Source organism: Schistocerca gregaria, chromosome 8 (genome assembly GCF_023897955.1).
Source record: "Schistocerca gregaria isolate iqSchGreg1 chromosome 8, iqSchGreg1.2, whole genome shotgun sequence".
In the NCBI taxonomy this organism is placed as follows: domain Eukaryota; kingdom Metazoa; phylum Arthropoda; class Insecta; order Orthoptera; family Acrididae; genus Schistocerca; species Schistocerca gregaria.
In genome coordinates this window covers 141,120,404-141,145,435 of record NC_064927.1, presented here as the reverse complement: position 1 = coordinate 141,145,435, position 25,032 = coordinate 141,120,404, and positions in this window count along the sequence as shown.

Here is a 25,032-nt window from a genome sequence, read left to right as displayed (position 1 = left end):
CATTATTCTTACTCTTCCATTGTAGAAAACTGATAGTTTTAGCTTACAGGGGAATGTAAATAAATATCAAGTACTGCGCAACACATAGTAGATATCGACTGCTGTACCAAAACACTATTTCTGGGAAGTTGGATCTTCCAACATGTGGTGAGAGGTGGTAATAGGTAATGCATCCTGCAACATTGTCCAACATGACTGTTTTCGCGGTGCAGGTGTTAATGGTGGCCAAATGCATAATGATACTCGATCAAACTGACCTCCACACCCACCTTCAACGTTACTGTGACACTGTACTCTTTCCCCACATTTATCTTTCCAGAGGTGCTTTCGGCAATGGCTTCAGTTTTATTCATATATATTATTTCACAAGTCAATGTATCTTTTCCTAAACACATGCTAATCATACAGAGATGAATGAGGCATCGTTTGAAAAAATTTAATCAGCTTCTCATACTGCAAACCGATTTTGCACAAAAACTTACTATTTGTCGAAAATTTTTAACTATCATAGGCGAACGGGCATCATGGATGCCCAGTGTCATACCTGTATTTTGTTAAGCCATCCTTTTACTCACGAACAAGAGACTCACTTTTCATATTATCTTATTACAAATAACGTCTTATTAACTCGATAATTTATACACAGCAGTGTCATAGATAATAACGGTGACCACTGCAGTAGTCCATTATCTCTTCCCGTCGTACAGGTTGACTTTTCTAAACGAATATACGTTCCGAAACGACAAAGATATTAGTCATTGTTAAAATAATTTGTGATTTACGTATTGTTGCTACGCCCTAACGTGCTTACATGAAGTACGAAATGCAATCAAAATCCCAAAATACACTTAGAATTTATCGAGGTCTTAGTGAATGCCAGGTAAGAAGCGAATTAAAATTGCATTTGCTGTCGCTATAAGCAAGGCACAGGGACAAAAGTTTCAAAACGCAGGATCGTATTTACCATTCCCATTCTTTACTTACAGGCAGTTATATGTAGCCATTTCAGGACTACCTAAATCAACTACCATTTTCTTTTCCCTTAAAAAGTTCGTGAAGCTGAAATTCTTATACAATATATCATTTCCAACGAGGTATTCTAAAGCTCTGGAAAGAATTTCGTTCAAATTTTGTGTCTGGAAATATATAGAAAATTCATGATTATAATTTCGCGTTTTCGGTTTATTATTTAAAAAAATTTCTCTTCACACAACTGTCCTTATCCCAACTACATTCTTATCTCGAACACTGTCGTTATTTAACACTATGAAAGCGGTAAAGTTTCGTACAGAGCTCCTGATGAATAATAATGTCCAGCTGCATCGAAGAGCACTGTTGGAGGTTCTCTTGCAGTCAGAGGATATTTGGCGAATGGGCCGGCCGGACCGTTCCCGTGACGTAAATCCCATTGAGCATTAGGGAAACGTATTGTAGCATATCCACATTTACCAAGGACCATCCAACAGCTGTCAGTCATGTTGGTAGGTGAATCAAACGCCCTGCCATAAGAAATTACCAACCTTACGGTCAGCATAGGAGGACGCAATAGAGCATGCACTGTCATCAGTGGTGATCGCACATTCCATTAAGAACAATGTCCCGCCATTTGTAAACCTGTGGACCATCATGAAACGCAGACTCTTTAGTATAATTCTACTTTGAATGAAATTGTTGTTTATGTTCTTCTCATTGTGCACTTCCTTCAGTGACCTTCTCCATTACTCTGTAGTAGTTCTTTCTATGAGTGGCCCACATTTCATTGAACCATATTACTTGGCAGAGACACATCTCGCGAAAATTACGAACTTTGACCATAAGGTTTGCACAACAGCTATGTTACCATGACTTGATACACAAATAGCCAAGACATTGAAGATACTGCAAAATATCATTCACAATAAGATCCTACACAGTTATTATGTTTCCCTACTCAATCGCGATCACAAGGCCAATTGCAGTTATCTACCACAAAACCAAGAATAGCCCATACGCAGTCCTGTTGTGAGACATGACACAGGAGTATGACATAATTTTTGTTTATCTCATCACATCTGCATCTGCAGTTAGTATCACCATTCAAAATTAATTTTTGTACATTAAATGCCGTCTACATGATAGTACATCATTTTATTTAGCAACATCAGTTGAAGTAACAATAAATCTCATTGCACCTCTTGAGGTAGTGTCACCTTGAGCTACACCTCCATGAACACTCTAAGCCACCTTTAGGTGCCTGGCAGAGGGTTCATCAAAACACTTTCTTTATTCCTCTACCATTCCACTCTTTAACAGTGAATGAGAAAAACGAACTTTGCTGAAAAGATGTCACTACTCTCAAAAACAGTTTTGTTTTAATGAATGGAATCATTAGTCATGTATCATGTCCACCTCTCTCTCCCCTAATTTTTGGTAATACCAAATGGGATGTCCTTCTCTGAACTTTTGCAATGTCTTCTGTCAATCCCATCTGCTAAGGGTACCATACTGTACAGTCATACCCAAGCAAAGGATGGACATCTGTAATGTAGGCAATCTCCTCAATAGACCTGTTGCATCTTCTAAGTGCTCTGCCATTAAAATGAAGTCTTTGGTTTGCCTCACATAAAATATTATCCTTGTGATCATTCCAATTTCAGGAACATTGCATCGTAATTATGAACAACACAGGCACTGCAATATTGTAACCATCCACCGACACTTAGCAAGTGAGTTTCAGTTAAAAATGTCACCCCTGTATGGCGATATACATAATTAACATATCAATGACAGTTGTAGATGCATGGCAGACAATGTAACAAAAATTTGGGTCTGGTTGTGGGTCACACTCAGATAGCCTAATGATAAAGTGACCACTCCCAATAAGTGGGAAATCCGCATTTGACTCCTCGTACAGCACAAATTTTTATTATTGTCATTCAGTTATACAGCTGATGGTTGTTCATGCTGTGCCTGTTCTTTTCCATGTGCATGCATGTCTAAAGGAACATTCCATTGTACTTCAGAACAACAAAGCCACTGCAATATTTTATATATCCACCAATACTGGGCCAGTGACTTTCAATTAATATATCTCTCCTTTACTGGAATATACATAATAGATGAAGAACTGCAGGTTGACAACATATGGAACTTTGGGTGTAACCAAGGAGCATGCTCGGGTAACCTAATGGTAAACTGACAGCTATTAATAAGACAGAAATCTGCCGCAAGGCTAGGTCCAGCACAAAAAATTTTAATTGTCACTCAATTATACAGCTAATGCTACAGAAGTTGAAATAAGAACATTTTGTCAAGTTGACAAGTAAATATCTTGAAGAAGCCTCTTCAGGGAGCTAAGAATTCATGTACTTACATACTCCATACTGGTATTTCTGGTTCATGATAAAAGTGAATTTAGGGTGAATTCATAAATTCACTCGCACAGTATTAGAATTAAATATAATTTTATATAGATTACATATCAATCTAAGTATTCAGACTGGAGCTTATTTATTCTGTTTCAAAAAGTTATAAAGTTATAATTGGTTATAAATTGACTTATGACAGGAAACTGAAAATATCGAAATATTTAAGTCATTCTATGTGCAGTGTACTCAAGGGAATTCAAGAATACTCAATAATATAAATTGTGTTTATGTTTGCAAGTATGTAGGAGACTGGTTGTGGTCTGCATAAAGTTGCTGAAACGCACTGTTTGAAGTGTTAAATTAAAACACTAGCTAATTAATGTATGGGAGAAGTAGTTCCCCATTTTTTTCTTTTTTTCAAAATAGTGGTTTTCCTCCTAAGAAAAGAAGAAGATCATAATATTCTATTTCCAAAGAAAGCAGATGTTGATTGATATGGATATTACCAAACAGTACACTTAATAAGTGAAATATTAATATGAATTATTTGTCGAAGAATGAAAAAACTGGTAGAAGCTGGCCTTGGGGAAGATCTGTTTGAATTCCAGACAAATGTAGGAACATGTGAGGCAATATTGACTCTGTGATATTTCTTAGAAGATAGGTTAAGGAAAAGCAAACCCACATTTACAGCATTTATAAACTTAAAGAAGGCTTTTGATAATGCTGATTGGAATAAAATTGTGACAGTAGCACAAAACAGGGAGCCAAAGGTTATTTACAACTTGTTAAGAAACCATATGGCGATTATGAGTCAAGGGGCAAGAAAGGGAAGCAGTGGTTGAGAAGAGAGTGAGGTGAGGTTGTAGCATATCCCTCATATTGTTCAATCTGTACATTTAGTAAGCAGTAAAGAAACCAAAGAAAAATTAGGAGTAGGAGTTAAAGACCAAGGAGAAGAAATAAAAACTTAAAAGTTTGCTAGTGAGATTGTAATTCTGTCAGAGACAGGAAAGAACTTAGAAGAGCAGTTGACCAGAATGGACTGTGTCTTGAAAGGAAGTTAAAAGATGAACATTAACAATAGCCAAACAAGGATGAGGGAATGTAGTCAAGTGAAGCAGATGATTAGATTAGGAAATGAGACATTTAAAGTATTAGATGAGTTTTGCTGTTTGAGCAGCAAAATAACTACTGATGGTCAAAGTGAGAGGATGTAAAATGTGGATGGGCAGTGGCAAGAAAGGTGTTTGTAAAGAAGAGAAATTTATTAATGTTGAATATAGATTTAAATTTGAGGAAGTATTTGTATGGAGTGTAGCTCTGTATGTAAGTGGATGATAAACTCTTTAGACAAGAAAAACAGAGGCTTTTGAAATGTGGTGCTACAGAAGACTACTCAAGACTCTATGGGTAGATCATGTAACTAGTGAGGAATTATTGAATGAAATTGGAGAAAAAAGAAATTTGTGGGACTACATGACTAGAAGAAGGGATTGTTTGATGGGACACATTCTGACACATCAAGGGATCACGAATTTAGTATTACACGGAAGTGCGAGGTGTACCTTATAGAGGGAGACCAAGAGATGAATACAGTACTCAGGTTCAAAAGGATGTAGAGTACAGTAGCTTTTTCGAGATGCATAGCCTTGTATGAGATAGGGAAATGTGGATAGCTGCATCAAACCAGTCTTTAGGCTGTTTGTGGCATAATGAAATGGATTTTCATGGTTTAACCATGGACCCAGTACTGTGGTGTTTCTCAGCAGGCCAGAGGCCACAGGCGAAGGATTTCAGGAATTGTGACTGTCTCACTGCAAGTACATTGAACAGTGCAGCATTTTATAGACATTTTATTTATTCTAGTACATTTTGGCACTTCTAAAGTAGTTTATAAGTTAGAAAGTATGGATGATAAGAAAAAGAAAATTGTGGCAGTTGCTGCAGTTTGTATGCTATGTACTCATGTATGTCCTGAAAGAAAAATCACACAATACCTGTAGAATAATTGACATAACACAGTGGATAGTAACTGACAATAACGAACGTAGTAGAAGCAACATTTTATTTGCAGGCACTTATAGTGTTGGCTTACACAACTCTTCCCCACCTTACATATTTCCTTCAAGAGACTTAATTTTTTTCTGAGGTTATTTCTGGAAGTAGTGAAGGTATTTTAAATTTGTCTTGCAACTCCAGCAAAATGCCTATTTTTTGTCATCAATGTGTTTTGCTTTATTTGAAATAAAATAACATCAGTGGTCGTAATGAAACATATATACCATTTTGCTTGCTTTCTCCATCTAAAAACAGTTCATTACAAAAGATGTTGATATTAGTACTTAAAATTTTTGTTCAGAAGTTTAGAAATGTAAAGTCCTTACATTTTTATCTACTTACGTCTTTCCTTACTCTTGATATCAATATTTGTCAGAGAAAAATGCTAAAACTTATCTGGAAATCAGAGAAATATCAAGGAAATTCACTTGAGGAAACTTGTGGCAACCCTGGAGAGATATTAAGAAACAGTTATCTCAATAATTCAAAAACACACAAATGATTACAATCCACATAATTCAAACCCCCTTGGACAAAAAAAGGATATGGGAGGGTGGTCATTTGAGTGGGTCAGACTTCAATATAGGATTCTTTTTTGAATAGACAATGAATTATGTAACATAATAATTGTTTTACCATTGTCATTACACACATACCTTGACCTTTCAGAATCACCCCCAATAACTTGGATCTTCTATCAATCTATAAATGCTTAAGACAACTCACTCCAGTTTCGAAAAAAAAAACAGAACTCTATAATCCAGCAAAACAGTGGCAAAATAATCAAAATTTTAATTACCCTTGTCTGGTTTGCATGATTAGGCTCATAAATTTCAATAATACATTAAGCAACCACAATGTTGCAATTTCTGCCCCAAGTAAGTTATCCTAAAACATCTCTACAGGCAATACCTTCAGTTACTTACAAGTTGCAAGCATAATAGATTAAAAAACCAAGAACATTATGAAACACTTAAACCAGAACAATTTGACATCAACAAACAGAATTAATTTCTTCGCCCTCCGAGGCAAACCACTTGTATTGTAGTGCTCTGGAACTGCCTTGGAGCTCAGCCAACATGGCCAATGCTTCACATGTGACATGTTGCACAACACCAGAGGATCAAAACCCAGCCCATTCCTTCACAGTATGTCACACAGTACAGTGTTACATCTACACCGATTTATGAACTTCTACAACAGAAAAATTACCAATTAAAAATATGCCAATTAAGGATCCTCTGACTGCTGTGGTGCCAGCTTCTAGACATGTAGACCTGCTAAGGTGAGTGCAACATTGCACAACATCAGGAATGAAAGGTCAACAGTGTCTTTCATTAACTGGCAATCACAGGTCAGTGACATGGCTCATATTAACCTACATGTCTTAACCTAAACAAGCAAAGCAAATGACAAGGAATAAAGTTCATCTCCTCAGCAGATGTGCATGGCTATCAGATAATTCTATCAAACAGTCAATTAGTTTAACAGTCAAAAGTGGCCATAATTTGATCAGTACATCCACTCACCAGAAAAGGAAGTTCAAACAACAACACTTCACAGCAAGTTATGTTGTGCCTCTGCCTGATGGAAACATTTACACTGACTAGCCCATTCATCAAATGTACTCTGCTCCCCTCCCACTATACTGGTGTTGGCTGACCACATTGTTTTTGATCAGTGTCCTCTCTCCATAGCTATGATAACTCCAAGAGAGATTGCAGCTCAACAATTCACATTGCTCTAAAAACCTGCTGCTCGTGTACCTACTGTGGGCCGAGCACATACTCTTTGGACCTGCAATACACTCATTGGAAAATTGATACAGCTTTACCAATAACACATAGTGAAACTTTACATTTTGTATCTTCTCAGGATAAGCAGTGTGTGGATTTGCTCCTGTGAACTGCTTCTGTAATATAGGCCAAGAGTCCGCAGCTCATGGTCGTGCGGTAGCGTTCTCCCTTTCCACTCCCAGATTCGATTCTCGGTGGGGTCAGTGATTTTCTCTGCCTCGTGATGACTGGGTGTTGTGTGCTGTGCTTAGGTTAGCTAGGTTTAAGTAGTTCCAAGTTCTAGGGGACTGATGACTGTAGATGTTAAGTCCCATAGCACTCAGAGCCATTTTATAGGCCAAGATTCAAGGAATTGAGTAGGAACAGGAGAGGTGAAGCACTTTGGCACTGAGTGTAACTTTAACACTTTTAATAGAGTCAAAAACACAAATAACAAATTCATACATAACTTTGGCTAGGATGAGCACATAGGTGTGAAGCCATAGTCCATGTCTAAATCCTGTGAAGTTAGGATGCCCATTCTGTATAATCTCAAAACTAACAAATACTCACTGCTGTTCAAACTCTAACAGAACGTAATTAATACGAAGTCTCAATAGCAAGCTAGCCCACTTTTTGGTAGCAATATTTCCAGGTCATCTGCTCTTGATGAAAAAGGGCTAGAAATCAAGACGGCATTCACTGAGCTCCACTGAGCCAGAGGGTGCTGTGGTTGGCGTAGTTAGTCTTCTCTTATAGTGCCAACTTACAAGAGCGTGCACCTATGTTGTGGCATCGTAACTATCAATGCAACATTACGTAACATCCAAAACATTGAGAATATGTTTAGTACAATACCACACTAATTTCATCATCAGAATACTAAAACTACAGAGGTACTATACCATTTTGTAGACAAACATATATATTAAGATAATAGAAATTTTGAAGCAAAGGTGATTTATTTTATAACTATTTTTGCATAAATTCTTGCTGACGTTTTTAAAATTTTTATGGCTCACTGTCCCGCTGAATTATCTTTAAATGTATTCTTCACTGTGAACTCAGTCCACTCATTTTGAAGGCCAGAGTTTGGCTGAGGTACTGCTGTCAGTATCCTCAGTTTCACTTTTTCTCAGCACACATATATATGGAGAAGTACATAAAACATCCTATGTTATTAAAGCAAGACAGCTTACTTCCAAGCCTTTACGAAATGATTAAATCCAGTTATGTTTGAAATACAATATTTCTGTTATATTAAAGGCTTTTTACAAAATAATGAAGAAAAACTAAACTCCGTCTAAACATGCTGTGAAATACCCAACAATACTAACCAACCACTATAGCATTATCAGCCCAAAGGCATTCTCCTATGCAGATATGAAGTTGTGTGGAGTCAGCACAGCATTCTCCCAGCCTTTATAAGTTTTCCTGATCAAAATGCTCGCTACACTTCACACAGCTTAACTTTGCTAATCTGATGCGAAGCAATGTATTTCCCATAGCAAGGCCAATAGCACAAAATTAGGGATAAATGGGTTCAAAATTATGTGGAAGCTATTCTTCAAGTCTCTTTCCTTTAAACTAACAACTACTAGTTTTATTAAATTTTACTCATTGTTTTTGGATATTATGATTTTACTATGATCGTTTCTATCCGAACATCCACATTTCCTTCATATACTGTAATTGACCAATTATCAGAACATATTTTCTTTCAGTGCATGATTACATGAAACTGCTAGTACCAAAGATATAAATAGGAAATTTTCAACATAATAGAAAATAAACTATTTATTAGTATTTATTTAACAATATGTCGGAGAGTAATATTTCATTCAATTTATTATGTAAAGTGCCATAAATTGTGCATACAGTACCAAACATTACCTTAACACACATAGATATTTTACCATATTGTAATCATATTTACATTTATGTAGTTGACTTTATTATTTGCTTGTCAACTGAAAGAGTGTATTGGCAAACACAAATGACTATAGAGACTGGAATAAGTTATGGATCCTCGTTGTCACTATTGCATATAATATAACTCATATTTAGCATATTTTGTCGCTTCATTTATGCCACGGCATTTTGTTGATTCCTTACTCCATTGCCATTGATTCATTCCTACATCATCATATAATCATACAATGATAAAAATCCATGCTGTGTTCCTTTTTTACAAAACCGGCTACACAAAATCACATCTGCAACAATAAACCAATTCCATTATCTAACACAGCATCTCTCTGTATTACTTAACTGATAAAAACTTGTATATTATATTTCTTTAGCTTAGGCAATGACATTGTTTTACTTATAAAAATATTTTTTTTTTTCTCATTGTGCCTGATTGACTTTTTTATCACAAATGCTTCTTGTTATCCTACTTTAGGTAACACTTTTATTTCATCTCAAAGTTATTTATTCTAGCATGAAGGGCAAGATATTGATATATAGTTATGAACACTGACACATTGTGATCAACTGATTTTATTTCTGTCAGAACGATAGTAAATTTACTGTTGCAGCTGCTATATTATTTGCTGATTGCACCCTCAACTTCAGACAGTAAAATCAAAGATATTTTGCCATTATTTGCACAAATCTCGTCAATATTACTGATCCCCCAGACATATATAAGACAATTTTGCATTACATTTTGCTGAAATAACTTTTAAACACCATTTGCTTCCATCTTCTGTTATCTTAATTGTATACATCAAGATTTAGAAATTCTGTCATATAATGTAGGCTGCATACAGTGCTTATAAATGTGTTATTCAACAAATGATTAAGCATCCTTCAGGACAGAAACATTTACAGTTGTAAAGATGTAGAAGATGGATGACCAAAACAGAGAGAATTCTAGGACAGGAAAGATGTAGATTTTGGATGACCATCCTGGAACAGAACCATAGGACAGGAAAGATGTAGTGATGGGTGACCAAGCTGGGACAGAATGCTGAGACAATAAAGATGTAGATGTGATTGGACCAGGAAGCAAAGAATCATTACATCCAAGTAGGGAAGGATTACTACTTTAATCATTGGCCAAAGTATTTTCAGTTTGGTAGCTGACACCTTTTTATGTGGGGTCAACAATGATGATAATGTGCAGGGTTGGAGTCCCATGCAGCACAGAACTATAAATTGCGTTACCTCTACCTGAAAATGTGCACATCACGCTAATGGTGAAGATACAATAATCATTTCATGTCTCTTTGTAGTTACAAGAAAATAGTGAAAGGTACCAGGTTCGAATCCCTGCCTTGCAAAAATCATTTGTATTGTCATTCCAGGTTCCAGTATCATGCTATTGGTGAACATATTTAATATCTGACTCGTGGTCAATTCATATAGGTTCTGAGTTCTTCTCCTCGTCAATCACCAGAACTTCACTTCATGGGGTTTCTCGCTTTTGTGTTATACTTTACTACATACCTTCTGTGCTCGCTTCTCAGGCCCAATAAAAGCGTTATGGAGTTGCCATTGCAGTGAGAAATGCATTGGCATTTATCTCCAGGTCTGGACATTTAGCCTTGTAAACCAATACTGATGAATGCTTCGATAGTCTATGCATCTTTATGCCAAATCAACTCTCAGTCAGACATGCAAGCTATGATTGATTAACAGTGGGTTCAAATTTGTATCACGAACAACTCATGTCATGTAATGAGCAGGATAAGACTTCTGAAGTGTCATGTATTCTAATGAAGTTTAATTTAAAAGCATTAGGGACTGTCTCATCTATAATAACTTGTTTTCTCTTACCATGTAGTGGAGATGGTGAGTTGAAGATAGGCATGACAAAAGGACTGTCACAATATAAGCTTTTAGCCAACAAGGCAGAAAAGGCCACATGACTACAGCCTCTGGCAGCTGAAGCCACACATATTGTTACATTCCACCATGGATTTTCTATTGTACGATAACTTGTTTTCTAATATTTATTGTATCATGGTTTTAGTTCACATCTCGACTGACTTCCATAATGAGCAGTATCATTCAGTGGTCTCTTGTGGTAGTCATTACGTATAGTCAGAAGCCTGTACCCCACAGGATTTCAGTGTTCAGAGGAGCTGCAACATAGCTATGTTACATTGGTCGTATTCAGCATTGGCCCACTGTTTTTGCTGTCAAGTGTACCTCATGTTAAACGCAGCTTTAATTGTCAACACATCACACCACCATGGTTTGCAAAGGTCAGGTTATTTGTGGAATATGTGGTTCAGCTGCACATGAATGATGTCCTAAATGAATACTCCACACATGTGTGTAAATTACCATTCATTTTGGAGGAAGAAAAATAGCACTCCAAGAAGAGAACAGAATCAAGGCGCCAAAGTTAACCAACACATCTGATACTTTGAGGTGAAGAAGACATAAGGCCACACAGCTACGTACTTCAGTGAAGTCCTTCATCTCAAAACTGTACCAGCCTGTACAAAAAGCTTGTAGTGGCAACCAGACACTGACAGCTGAACAGACCCCAACCTGCAGTTGTATATGTACCCTCGAACTTTCCACTTACAACTGAAACAATGGTGGGGCTGCAGAACATAATTTTTGGAAGAATAATACACCTTCATGGCAGAGAGAAACAGAAAAAAATCTGTTAAAACACCCTTATCAAGGTCCCTTGAACCTGAGGATGAAAAACAACAGGCTGGGAAAAGCAGGCTATGCGATCTTCATCCTATCTGATGGATCAGATGATGACAATGTTATGGGTGGTATCAATGTCAATGTCTGCCTTGGAGATCAGTAAGTTCCTCTCACCCTCCCTCATTGCAGACTCCCCACCAGTGAGGAATAACAATGGGAAAACAGCTGAAAAGCCTCACTGCAAAGCCAGCTTTCATACTGCAGTGGAAAGTCAATTGGTTTTGGGCACATGTGGGTGGTCTATGAATATTAGATCAGGGAAGACCAAAGTGTGTAAGATTTCAGCAGATAAATTTTAAACTATATGGCACCCTTGGTCTACATGGTTGTGGCTACCACAAAAAATATGACCTTAGGACAGAGAAGGCTGAAGGAGTGACTATTTTTGTAAATATGCACTGTAGCAATGCATTAGTGTCATTCATTCTTCTTTATATTTCTGTGTGCTCTCCATCCCACATGCACACTGCTCAGTGGAAATTGGTTGATGACTTTTATTGGTGATCAGTTCTTGATCAAGATTCACCTTCCAGGCAGGGTGGTGCCCGGAATAAAACTGACATTACGGATGCTCTGTAAGGCAAACAGGAATGGGGTACAGTTTAAAAAAGTCATCCAGAACTAGGTTTCTCTATGACTTTTCTAAACTGTACCCCTTTCCCTTAATCTCTCTAGTCTATTCCCATCACCCCCCTTTCTTCCTCTTCAACTCTTCTGCCAGAAGAAGGAGCCACTGGCTCCAAAAGCTTGATAAATTGACTGACCTTGAAAGTTATGCATAAGGACCCAAAGTCATGCAAAGCAAAATCCGTGTGGTTATTAGTGTCAGTGGGGTGCTGTTTTAGGTTATCAAAGGAGTCAGGCAACCTGTTGTGAAGGAAGTTACTAGTATTCTACAATAATGTAGAATATTCCATTGGAGTCTCATGTGTTTTCATTCATAATGTATAAAATATTCTATCAATAACTCATGGAACAGTCCATCAATGCAAATATTTAACAATGCATAGAAAAATAATGTGAGCTCCTTCATCAGGACATTAGTGGACTGAGTAATAAGGTAAAAGGGATCCTCATCTGCTTCAAAAAGTTAGCGAGAATTGTGTTTTGGGCCTATCTGAACACTAAATGGCATCACAGTTAAAGCAGTTATATATAAAGTTTGCACTCTGGCACCTTACTTATGTAGAACTAATGTGCATGAAGGATAAGGTTCTACATCTACATCTACATCTACATTTATTCTCCGCAAGCCACCCAACAGTGCGTGGCGGAGGGCACTTTACGTGCCACTGTCATTACCTCTCTTTCCTGTTCCAGTCGTGTATAGTTCGTGGGAAGAACGACTGTCTGAAAGCGTCCGTGCGCGCGCGCTCAAATCTCTCTAATTTTATATTCGTGATCTCCTCGGGAGGTATAAGTAGGGGGAAGCAATATATTTGATACCTCATCCAGATACGCACTCTCTCGAAACCTGGCGAGCAAGCTACACCACGATGTAGAGCGCCTCTCTTGCAGAATTTGCCACTTGAGTTTGATAAACATCTCCGTAATGCTATCACGGTTACCAAATAACCCTGTGACGAAACGTGCTGCTCTTCTTTGGATCTTCTCTATCTCTTCCGTCAACCCGATCTGGTACGGATCCCACACTGATGAGCAATACTCAAGTATAGGTCGAACAAGTGTTTTCTAAGCCACCTCCTTTGTTGATGGACTACATTTTCTAAGGACTCTCCCAATTAATCTCAACCTGGTACCCACCTTACAAACAATTAATTTTATATGATCATTCCACTTCAAATGTTCCGCACGCATACTCCCAGATATTTTACAGGAGTAACTGCTACCAGTGTTTGTTCCGCTATCATATAATCATACAATAAAGTATCCTTCTTTCTATGTATGTGCAATACATTACATTTGTCTATGTTAAGGGTCAGTTGCCACTCCCTGCACCAAGTGCCTATCTGCTGCAGATCTTCCTGCATTTTGCTACAATTTTCTAATGCTGCAACTTCTCTGTATACTACAGCATCATCCGCGAAAAGCTGCATGGAACTACCGACACTATATACTAGGTCATTTATATATATTGTGAAAAGCAATGGTCCCATAACACTCCCCTGTGGCACACCAGAGGTTCCTTTAACGTCTGTAGACGTCTCTCCATTGATAACAAGATGCTGTGTTCTGTTTGCTAAAAACTCTTCAATCCAGCCACACAGCTGGTCTGATATTCCGTAGGCTCTTACTTTGTTTATCAGGCGACAGTGCGGAACTGTATTGAACGCCTTCCGGAAGTCAAGAAAAATAGCATCTACCTGGGAGCCTGTATCTAATATTTTGTGGGTCTCATGCACAAATAAAGCGAATTGGGTCTCACACGATCGCTGTTTCTGGAATCCATGTTGATTCCTACAGAGTAGATTCTGGGTTTCCAAAAACGACATGATACTTGAGCAAAAAACATGTTCTAAAATTCTACAACAGATCGACGTCCGAGATACAGGTCTATAGTTTTGCACATCTGCTCGATTACCCTTCTTGAAGACTGGGACTACCTGTGCTCTTTTCCAATCATTTGGAACCTTCCGTTCCTCTAGAGACTTGCGGTACACGGCTGTTAGAAGGGGGACAAGTTCTTTCGCATACTCTGTGTAGAATCGAATTGGTATGCCGTCAGGTCCAGTGGACTTCCATCTGTTATGTGATTTCAGTTGCTTTTCTATTCCTTGGTCACTTATTTCGATGTCAGCCATTTTATCATTTGTGCGAGGATTTAGAGAAGGAACTGCAGTGGGGTCTTCCTCTGTGAAACAGCTTTGGAAAAAGGAATTTAGTATTTCAGCTTTACGCGTGTCATCCTCTGTTTCAATGCCATCATCACCCCGGAGTGTCTGGATATGCTGTTTCGAGCCACTTACTGATTTAACGTAAGACCAGGTTCTACATAATTATATAAACACAGAACACAAGTTCAAAAATATTGAAATGAGTAGTTTCTATAGAAATCAACATGTAGAATTGAGTGCTTGTGCAATAATACTGAATAATAGTTCAGCATTAATTGTAACTGTATACAGATTTTTACTGGGCAATTTTGATCTGTTTGTGGTGCATATGGATTCTGTATCATGCTATCTATGAGACAACAAGGAGCATTTAACAGTCTGTGGTTATTTGAATGTGTATTTTGTGAATATGGAAAAAGTCATCTGGGAACCTTATTTGGTATTCACAGTTTGATACCAGTAATTAAATTTCCAAAATTACAGCATAAAGACAGGAGAATAATTTTGATAATTGATAATGTTTTCTTTGATAAAGCTCCAAGCAAGAAAATTACTGTACACTCTATGATCATGGTACACAGTTAGTTAAGATATACATGGTAGTGCCTTAGCATTTATTCTCCTCAGTGGAAATCAGTTAGAATAATTAATGATTCTGAGACGACAAATTTTAAGAATAGTTTACAACACATGACCTTGGATAAAATTGACAGTGAATTAAATGCTGAAATAAAATTTAATTGATTGCAAGGTAAAGTCATATCGTTGTTTAAAAACTCCTTTCCTTGTAAAATAATCAGAAAGGACATTAAACATCCAAGTAAAGAAACATGGATCACTAGCTGGTTTAAAGCATAATGTGAAAGGAGAAGAGAAATGTATCTGTTTGCAAGAACAGGTAAGGATCCTGCAGTTGTTGCATACTCCAAAAATGACTCAAAATGACTAAGAATGTCATTTGAAAATAAATAAATGTGCTCCTTACATCAAAAATCATTGCAACAACAGACATAATCCATATGGAATATAGTCCTGTGTGAACAAAGTGAAGTGAGGGACAAGACAGCAGGCCAGAGAACAGAATAACATCATTGTTGATTCAAATGGAGGGGTTATACATGATCAGTCCCAGGTTGCAGGTATGTTTTTAATCTATGTATGTTTGGAGATGGGGATATTCAGCTCAAAAATAATTGTTAAAATTCATCGTGGACCTTCATCTGCACAATTTGCTTCACTACTAGGTGCGGTCAAATGAACATTATGGAGCATAAGCTGCCATAAACAGCTGGAAAGTTATACCCTAATAGGAGTAATTTGCTCTTTTGAGCCCACCATAGTGGTGAAACAATTTCTTTTCAGTAACGGCTGTGAACAATAGTTTTCATGGAGAAGCAAAGCTCACAACAGCAACTAACACTCTGACCTATTTACATTATACTACATAACATCACAGGTTGGCATTTTTCGTAACCTGTCTAAGCTGTTTGATTGTGTGAATCACAGTATCCTCCAGGATAAAATGAGGTTTTGTGGAACTGGTAGTAACAGTCAACTGATGGATAAAAAGTTCCAACACCAAGAAATAATAGCTGTAGAGTAATGAAATTTCAGGAATACATTTTTCTAGGCAACATATTTAAGTGATTAATGTTGCAAAATCACTGGTTGATATAAACATGAGAAAAATCATTGCAAATTTGAAATGTTACTACATTAATAACTGATGTAACTGCCAGAATGTTCAATGCACACATACAAACATGCATTCATTTTGTTGTGCAGGTACTGGATATCAGTTTGTGGAGTGGAGTTCCATGTGTGTTGCACTTGGTCATAGTCAATATAGGGATAAGTAATGCTGGTTGTGGATAAAGATGGTTGTCATCTGATGATTCCCTATACATGCTTGATTGGAGATATACGTTGTGATTGAGCAGGTCAAGGCTACATGTCAACATTGTTTGATGTTTAGAATATTCCTATCTCCCAACTGTAATGACAGGCACTGCACACATATGAGATTTTATTTCAGTTAGCAGCACCCTCTTCAACTCTCTGCTCACTTGTTTCACAGCAGTGTTGACTCAGCGCTGGTCATGATGCTGCAGGACTTACACAAAACTCATGCTTGTGGATGCAGTTGCTACTCACAGTCATTCATTGATTCTGTCATGAAGTACAAAGCAAGTGTATACACAAAATCTGAGTTTCAATCTGGGGGGGGGGGGGGGGGGGGGGGGGCAGAAAGATACTAATGTTAATTTTTGGACAAATAATGAAATAGTTTTGAGGTATCACAGTAAATGATTCTGGGTACACTTTCTATTAATGAACATTCATGACACATTGTGGCATCTATCTTCTTGGTTAGGAATGGTGCAAGTTTGATTTGTGGTGGTTTTTTATAGGCAAGAAGAGAGGGGAAACTACCCTCCCGTGCCCCTTAATGGCTACATCATTGTATTGCATACACCTGATATTTAGCCTTTCATAATCTAATATGTTTTGCTTGAATCTAGCCTCCGCGTCATTCTCTTGTAACCATAATTTTCAGACCTTTAAGTGCACTTATGACCAGATTATATTGTCACTGTCTTAAACTGAATACAGTAAGGCCAGTTCAAATTCACCAGAGTTCTTTACTTTCCTCCACTTATGAAATGAAATGAGTTGCTGGGAAATGGCTTGCTGTTATTAGTTATTCAGTTTTATTGGTGTATCTTCAGTGTAATTTATTTACAAAAAAGTATTGCCCATAGATCATGTGGTATGAACACTTATGCATTCAGGGCATAAATTTGCTATCACATGCTCATTAGAGGCATGGAAAACATATTTATAATAAAGAATTGCTTTCTAAAGTCAGTGAACTTAGGCGTTCAACCACTGTAATCAAACCCAAATGTGGAGCAGAAACTTAAAACAGAAAGAGAGATAATGAAGAAATTCAAAAGAAAGAAGAAAGATTATTAAGAAAATATTAGGCCCCAAAATTACTGATGGAGATACTCATAGGCTGAGAAGTAATAAGGAATAGATGAATACATGGACATACTTAGTGACATGAGAACATGAATATTTAAATTTTATGGGTACATTAATGGAATGGCACCCACTAGGATGACAAAACAAACAGTTGAACTATACAGAAACAGAAGTAAGGCCAAAATTGAGCAAATTAAATGGATCACTGCAATTAAGGATGGTTTTAAAGTAGTCTGTATAACTTAGGCACATGTGACAGATAGAAAAACATTAAGGCAAAATATATTTTATTGGAAATTTTGTCAGAGGGAGATTAGAAAATGGAATGAACACCATGGTCTGATGAAAGAAAGGGACTTCTTTCTGAAAGGATGAAACAAATTTGGGCCCAAAGGAAGGCCAACCATCAAAAGTGACATTGATTGATTGTACTTCACATGGTCCTATTGGGCCCAAGTATGAATGATAATAAATAATAGTATTGCTCTTATTAATGTACACTCTTTCATCTGGCATGTTAAAATACAACTTGAAATGCCCAACATGTACTGCCGTGAGTTCAATAAAAACACACACATATCCAACTCACAAAAATTACCTCACTTGCATTTTAATAATTTTCCAGTACACATAGTGGAAAGATATTGTCACAAGCTTCTCAAAAACTAGTTTTTATACTGCATACTGTTTTATCAAGTAGATTCTTTCAAATTCCAGTTTCTATGATCCTCAACACCTTATCCTTTATCATGTTCTGGCACAAAAAAGCCTTATACATACTGCTGGTGTCTCAAAAGACTGTTGCAGGGTTGCAGTTGCATGGCACTAACTTGTCATGGTGGAAAGTTAGAGGCACCAAAACGTTTGAACAAATTCAACTTCTACATCTACATGATTTCTCTGAATTCACATTTAAGTGCTTGGCAGAGGATTCATCGAACCACGCACAGGTAAAACAAACACCTAACCTTTCTGTTCGATCTCTGATTTCTCTTATTTTATTTTGATGATCACTCCTACCTATGTAGGTTGGGCTCAACAAAATGTTTTTGCCTTTGGAAGAGATAGATGGGGACGGAAATTTGGAAATAGATCTCACCGTGATGAAAAACATCTTTGCTTTAATGACTTCCATCCCAACTCACATATCATATCTGCCACACTCTCTCCCCTATTATGTGATAATACAAAACAAGCTGCCCCTTTTTGCACCCTTTCAATGTGCTCCGTCAATCCCACCTGGTAAAGATCCCACACCCCACAGCAATATTCTAACAGAAGATGAACGACTGTAGTGTAAGCTGTCTCTTTAGTGGACTTGTTGCATCTTCTAAGTGTCATGCCAATGAAACGCAACCTTTGGCTCGCCTTCCCCACAATATAATCTCTGTGGTCTTTCCAACTGAAGTTGTCCGTAATTTTAACACCCAGGTAATTAGTTGAATTGACAGCCTTGAGAATTGTGCTATTTATTGAGTAATCTTTTGGAACTCATGTGGATCACCTCACGTTTTTCATTATTTAGCCTCAACTGCCACCTGCCACACCATACAGCAATCTTTTCTAAATCGCTTTGCAACTGATACTGGTCTTTGGATGACCTTACTTGATGGTAAATTACAGCAGCATCTCCAAACAACCTAAGAGAACTGCTCAGATTGTCACCGAGGTCATTTATATAGATCAGGAACAGCAGAGGTCCCAGGACGCTTCTCTGGGGAATACCTGATATCACTTCAGTTTTACTCGATATTACTACAAACTGCAACCTTCCTGACAGGAAATCATGATTCCAATCGCACAACTGAGACGATATCCCATAGGCCCGCAGCCTGATTAGAAGTTGCTTGTGAGGAACGGTGTCAAAAGATTTCCAGAAATCTAGAAATACGGAATCAACTTGAGATCCCCTGTTGATAGTGGTCATTACTTCGTGCGAATAAAGAGCTAGCTGCATTGCACAAGAATAAAGTTTTCTGAAACCATGATCATTACGTATCAATAGATCATTCCGTTTGAGGTGATTTATAATGTCTGAATACAGTATATGCTCCAAAACCCTACGTCAATGATATAGGTCTGTAGTTCGATGGATTGCTCCTACTACCCTTCTTAAACACTGGTGCAAACTATGCAATTTTCCAATATGCAGGTACAAATCTATCGGTTGTATATGATTGCTAAGTAGGGAGCTATTGTATCAGCGTAGTCTTAAAGGAACCTAATCGGTATACAATCTGGACCTGAAGAGTTGCCCGTATCAAGCAGTTTGAGTTGCTTCGCAACCCCTAAGGTATCTACTTTTAAGAAACTCATGCCAGCAGCTGTTCATGTTTCAAATTCTGGAATATTCCATTCGTCTTCCCTGGTGAAGGAATTTTGGAAAACTGCTTTCAATAACTCCACTTTAGCTACACAGTCGTCGGTAACAGTACCATCAGCAACAGTGCAGCAAAGGCATTGACTGCGTCTTGCCGCTTGTGTACTTTACATACAACCAGAATTTCTTTGGATTTTCTACCTAATTTTGAGACAATGTTTGGTTGTGGAACCTATTAAAGGCATCTCGCATTGAAGTCCGAGCCAGATTTCCCGCGTCTGTAAATTTTAACCAATCTTCGGGATTTCACATTCTTCTGAACTTCGCATGCTTTTTCCATTGCCTCTGCAACAGCGTTCGGACCTGTTTTGTGTACCATGGGGGATTAGTTCCATCCGTTACCAATTTATGATATATGAATCTCTCAATTGCTGTTGCTGAACCTGGAAGTTGTTGAAGCGCGTTGGGCATCATACTGCGTGTGCTGGTCGTGCGGTGACAGGTAGGCTAGCAGTTTGTGAGAGGAACAGAGACACGACGACGATGTCTCCGGTGCGAATGGCGAACACAGAAAGCATTTCCAGGTCGATGTCGGGCAAGAGGGGAACACATTTCAGCAGGGGCAAGGAATGGCAGAGGTATTGTCAGCGCCGCCTGCAGCTGTGAGTGAAGGGATGCCAACTCAGCCCTCATCCAAACACAGCAATCACAGTCCCTGTCCATTCTAATCGATGTTGAACAACAGTTACTGAAAGACAAGTCCGTGCCTAGATAACGCAAGGGAAACACGCAAAGAATGTATGAAAGACAATGCGACCCCACTGGAATCTGGTCATTCCTCTTGCAGTATTTGTGATTCACTTCAAGTAACTTCATTGTAATTACATTTTGAACCCATCTTCAGCCACTTCACACATAATTTGCGTTCTTCACTTAGTTTGCAGTCCATCACTTTGAGGTGGATGCTCGGGTGAGATACACTAAATGACAACTTATAATCAGTTCATTTATTCACCTCTTTACACATGTAAGGCTTACAGAGAACTGGACGGCAGAACTACACAGAGATAATGTATTGCTTAGTTCAAAGATGATGCTCATATCGATACTGGTATTGACCTCATTGGCACGACATATCTGCACCCCGTGCAGTACGGAGTACTCCTGAGAGGCCGGGTGGGAGGGGGTGACTATGGCATCGGCAGGGATGGTCCACGGGAGCCGGACCATGGTTAGCTCGACAGCATCATCGGGGGAGCTGTGTGGGTAGATGTCATGAAGGAAGGTCCGGCCACCGAGCCTGGAAGTCGTTGAAGCGCGATGGGCGTTTTGCTGGTCCTGCGGTGACATGTAGTCCGGCAGTTTGCGAGAGGAAAGGAGCGATGATGACGATGTCTCAGGTGGGCGTGGCAAACACACAAAGCATATCCAGGTCGACGTCGGACAAGAGAGGAACACATTTCACCAGGGGGCAGGGAATGGCAGAGGTTGTGCTTTGAGCACCGGATGAAGGGAAACACATGACAGTGTGTCATCACATAGTAGTATAGATATGTCATGGATTACGTCCAGGTGGACAGGCACAAACACCTCGAGCAAGGGTACATTCAAGATGGGGGGTGTGAGAAACCTTGACACAGCGAGGCATGCGATGGGGGAGAGGTCAAAGGGACCGGAGAAGGGCCCGGCGACGAGGGCATGATCATAGGTAACCTCAACGTGGGGACCATGTGATCACTTGATGGAGTACGTGAGACCGGAGCAGAGGGTGATGTCAGAGAAGAGCTCGACGATTGGTGCTGGAAGTCACTTGACTGAGTGAGTAAGTCCAACGTGGAGGGAGAGGTCGGAGCATCGTGAGCCACGATAGTGAGTGGTGTGGTCGTGGCCTGAAGCAGGGTAGAAGCAAGCTCGACATGAGCAGACTTAAGTCTATTGAGAGAGACTGTAACGGCTGAATCTTTTATCTGTAGAGGTCTGCGCAGATGCAGAAATCCACGGATATATCCGCAGATTTCCAAGGTAATTGTTACTTGACAGATAAAATAGCGACCGGTGCGGATAATGAGAAAGGCATCTTCCCAGTACCTATGTTGCAATGTTAGTTGAAAACTTCAATTCTGTTGACATTCTTAGAATCTTGCAGGGCCCGGGTAGAGCGGATGTCTGTTGTCCTCAGCCCCTGGCTACGACCGACATAGCTGTACCCAAGAGACCTGCGCCTAATCTGTTTCCACGACCGTGTCTTTTGTGTGGCCTGGGAAGTGCTCTCTGGGTGCAAACGTGCCCACTGTCTACCATCAGATGGATAGAGCGACTGTCATGTAATCTGGAGATCCCGGGTTCGAGTTCCTGTCGGGGCACATATTTTCATCTGTCCCCACTGGCGTACGTCAACGCAATGCCTGTAAGCAACTAAAGGTGTTCATTTCATTGTAATTTCATTCCAACAAGCTGCATGGTCTCCAATAGTATCTGTTCTTTCAGACATCTCCAAAAGAACAGATACCATCTTAGTATATATAAAAAGTAGTTAAGTTGTCACAGAAGTGGCACTCTAACAATAACTATGTCATTACATAACATAATTATAAGTACTACTGCCTATTAATATTAATTACTCATTCAAATCTAAAATATATGCGGATGCGGATAAGGAACTTGCGGATGCAGATTAATTGCTGCGGATGCGGTTGCAGATTAGGACCTTGCCGATGCAGTGCAGATGTGGTGCAGATGCGGACTGCACTTTTCTTATCCGCGCAGACCTCTGTTTATCTGGATGTCATAGGTGTTGGCTGAGTGCTGGAGGACTCGGTATGGACCTGTATATGGGGGTTGGAGGGGAGCACGGACAGTGTCATCTCGGAGCATGACATACTCACAATTTTTCAGAGATTTTGGGATGTGAACATTGGGGCAGGAATGGCCGTTGGGCGGAGGGATGTGGAGGTTGATGAAGTGGCATCTGACGCCGTCCGCAAAGGAAGGTTAGTCAGACTGACGGAGAGAAACTGAAGGGCTCACAAGTTCGCCAGGCAGAACAATGTTCTGCCCGTCTACGAAGTCGGCTATTGTGCCTTTGAGGTCTTCCTTATAGATCACATGAATGAGAGTCATGGCACCGAAGAGCTGCCTTGAAAGTGCGGGGCCAGTGCTCAACTAGCCGGTTACTTCGTGGGTGATATGCTGTGGTATGGATGCACCGGATGCCGCAAATGTTACAAATCTCATTGAACAGGGCTGACTCAAATTGTCTGCCCTGGTCAGTCATGATGATAGTTGGACATCCGAAATGCGATACCCATGACTCAACGAAAGCTTGAGCAACAGTTTCTGCCATGATATTGGGGAGTGGGACTGCCTTGACCAGAGAGTTGTTCAGTCGAAAGACGAGAGAATATAACGAAAGCCATTAGAGGGGGCAGAGGGCCTACAATGTCAATGTGAATATGCTGGAAACGCCCAGTATGGATCGAAAAGGCGCCGTGGGAGGGGGGGGGAGGGGAGGGAGGGGGAAGGCATGTGAAGTGTGCTTGTGTACTTTGCAGCGTTGGCACGTGACGCAGTAGCATGCCCATTGCTGGCAGTCTTTGTTGACATTTCTCCACACAAAGCCCTCTGTTACAAGGCGGGTGGACGCATGAACACTGGGGTGGGCTAAATTATGCAGTGCATTGAAGACAGCTCGATGGAGCGTGGTTGGGATGAGGGGGCATAACTTGCCCATACTGTCGTCACACCAGATCTCACCAGAAATGCCAGGTTAGGTGGTGTGGACGGAGTGTAGTGAAGAGGTGGAGTCTGAATTGAGGTTTTGTGTGTCCTCATCAGTGGGTTGGAGGTTAGGCAGTTCAGAGAGGTCTAACAGCGAATGAACAGCATCGACTCGTGGAAGGAAATCAGCAACTATATTGTCAGCACCCTTTATGTGTCTGACATCAGTGGTGAACTGAGATATGAAGTCCATGTATCTGAAACGGTGAGGAGGCGGGTCAGCTGGTGGGTTTGAAATGGCCACAGACAGGGGTTTGTGGTCTGTTGAAACATAGAACGGGCGTCCCTCAACGTTGGTCTTAAAATGCTTGATCACTTTGTAGACCGCTAGCAAATCTCTGTCAAACTTGGAATATTTCCGTTGTGCTTTGGTGAGGTTGCACAAGAAGAACTGCAGAGGCGGAGCTTGGCTGTCGACTGTCTGGCTAAAGACAATGCCGATGGCAGTATCGCTCATGTCTGTGGTGATGAAAAGCTGCGCATTGGGATGAGGATGTGCAATGGTGCAGGCCTCAGCGAGAAGATTTTTGACGGCAGTGAAAGAGTCAGTCATAGCAGGGGTCCATGGAACCCCAGATCACGTAAGAAACAGATTGCCCAATCACTTGGTCAAGCAGGCAACCCTTGTCAGGGAACGGCCACCAGGCGGCAACAGCATCACACCCTTACTTGTGGCACCAACCACTAGATGGAACTCCGTTCTGTGAAATATGTGGCAACATTATCCACACGCATGCAGCTTTCCACCATTTGGCGTCTGTGAAGTACAGCTGTTTCTGACATACCGGTGGTAGTGGATCAAGTCGCCCTGCCGAGGGCCTGCGAATATATCAAATGTAGAAGCAGTAGATGGACAAATTCTGAACTAAAATGTTCAGATTTCCCATCAAAGATAAAGAAATGTTACGGGAGTGGATTTTAATTTCAGGTAAATCAATAAATTAGTTACGAGTAAGAATTAATAAAAAAGCCTTAAGCATTCGATCCTATCTAAATTTTGTCGATCTTGTATTCTGATATGATGTGGCAGTCCTTCCTGTACAAGAATCATATCATACAATTTTTAAATGAAATCTTTGCTGCGACTTGGACTTTTTTAAACTGTTGATTCACTTCACTATCGTAATTTTGGCTGTAGAGGCATTTTTGTGTGCAATGTTAAAACTGAACCAATATAAGATATGGATAACAAAATGCAAAGCATAGTTTGGTAACATTTGGTAAACAATTTAAGAAGCATTACCTTTCAAGACCTTTCCCTTGGTACTTGAAAATGGCTCTAGAGCTGAAAT